The 2,309-nt window shown below is 32.9% G+C and overlaps 1 pseudogene; it reads left to right on the top strand.

The window, feature by feature from the left end:
* Window positions 1–466: 466 nt before the first annotated feature.
* On the top strand, window positions 467–566 carry LOC122124748 (annotated as a pseudogene).
* Window positions 567–2,309: the final 1,743 nt, after the last annotated feature.

Here is a 2,309-nt window from a genome sequence, read left to right as displayed (position 1 = left end):
ATGCTGTCAGGGTAAGATATTCTGGTTGGTCTGTTGCTACATGCAAGAAGAGTGAAGGGTCAGGTAGACATTTGTGCCAGTAAGACCTCATTTATGAAATTTTAAGCTGCAGAAGTTTAGAAGTAGCTCTTAAGCAAGGCTTATTTTGAATCCATTAGCTCCACAAAGCTAACTCAGTTGATAAATAAGTACTTGAAAAGCCATCACCTTTGGATCTAGCTATAAAGGCTTCAAAGTATGATCAAATTTAATTGAAAAAGACTTAAAATAGTCATTGACAAAAAAAAATTGCAAATGTGAGCAATCGACCAAACAATGTAAGTTTTCTAATATACACAGAATTTTAGAGAATTAAGATCAATAGCATTTTGGGAACAATAAGTTTTCCTGGTTACAAACAGTCAACCAAGGATATATGCCTTTATAAAGACTGCATCATTAACTATGTAAATTTACAGGATATGACATGCTTCAGCAGCACGTTTACCCAAATTACAACAATATAGAAATTAACATGGCACTTGTACAAGGATGATATGAAAATTTGTGAAGTATGCCATATTTTTCATTCTTCAGATGCAAGAAATGAAAAACAGTTATTAAAAATGATTACAAAAATAAAAATGTAACAATACATGCAATTAATTGAACTAAAAGTTAGTTTGACATCAGTGTATTAAATCCTCACCTTAGAAAGGCCTTTACATAGCATAATCTTTACAAAACGTTTGAAATTAGATAACATTGTCATTTTATTCCAAAGAAATAACATACTATAAGGACCTAGGAAAAAAAGGAATGTTAAACTGTTTCTATATGGAATGCTATCTGAAATAACACATTTAAAAATGAACCTATATATTATAAAACAATGTAGAATTCAAACTATTATATCTAGGAGAGAATGAAATAGATTATGTATATTATACAAACAAAAAACAGATTAGATTAAAATATACTTTTTTCAGACAAAAACCAGAAATATCTTCAGTTTCTGTACTACTCATTTCAACAGATAAGTTAAAATGATTTCTGATTTAAAAACCACAAACTCTGCAGAAATCATTATAGATGTATACAAACAAATCTTGAATACATTTTGACATCAAAGTCAGGCAATTCACTTGAAGAATACCATGGAGTCCATGAATTTTTAAAGTAAGATATTGCTGCTGTTTGTATGGTGAAAATATTTTGCACGGACACAAGGATGGATTGGCATTTTTGAAATTTAAGAAACTTAACCAAACCATTATGACTTAGGAGAACAATTTTTACAGCTTTCCACAACTCCAAAAACGTAGTGATACATATTTATCCTTTTGGCAATATCAAATGCAGTTTCTTCAAAGTTCTTCAGACCTGGTTTGATAATTTGATAATATTAAATAGTAGGAGATCCAGCATATTTTTGCTATTTCTATTCCAAACAGCAAGATGCAAGGGGGTCAAGAGGACTTTAGTTTGGGTATTGCGATATGCATCATGATGAACTAAGAAAGAATCCAGTCTGGTATTATTCCACATATAAGCACTGTGTAGGGATGTCCAGCAATTCACAGTTATTGCATGAATATCTGCCTTGAGCCACCAACTCATGGATAATATCTAAGTGTCCACTGTAGGATTCCCGATGAAGAGAGGTATATTCATCATCATTCCTAGTATTCACATGAGTGGCCTTTTTGGAAAGTAGTCTCTGTACTGTAGTAAGCTGATTATTTTCAGCAGCCCATAGAATAATTTGCTTGAATACTTCTCCATTTTTTCTGTGAATGATATCATTCCTCACTTTTTCATCTTGTGCCTTGTCTTCATCAGAATTGCCTAAGCAGAGACATTGAGTACCAGTGGGAATCAGGTGCACATATATTCCCCAATAGTTCACGTTGGTTGAACTGCTCAGAAAAATCCAGTGAATATTCTACATCCGTTATTTCACCATGATTTTTTTTCTCTTTTTCCATTTTTACTATTCGAAATTATTCTAACTCTAGAGTAGAGAATTGATAGAGAGCAGAGGAAAGGTTTTCCTCCATATAGAAAGGTACAGACTGAAAATGAGGACCAGTGGTGTCTTCACGTGCAGCTTATTCTAGGAACGAGAAAATATGAAATAATGCCTTCTATGTAAATGATTTGGGAAATGGCAGCGCAAAAAGTGAAATGATGCAACCAAAAATATAAAAGCAAAATAAATTAGGATAATTATGGAGCAGTCATATTATCTATGAGAACCATGAAAGGGAGAGAGGAAGAAAGAGACAGATGTGCAATGACCTAGCTAGCCACAAAATCCATGCCTCGGA

Source organism: Dipodomys spectabilis, unplaced genomic scaffold (assembly GCF_019054845.1).
Source record: "Dipodomys spectabilis isolate Male_0828 unplaced genomic scaffold, ASM1905484v1 ptg000242l, whole genome shotgun sequence".
NCBI lineage: Eukaryota > Metazoa > Chordata > Mammalia > Rodentia > Heteromyidae > Dipodomys > Dipodomys spectabilis.
This window is presented reverse-complemented; position numbering and strand designations above follow the sequence as displayed.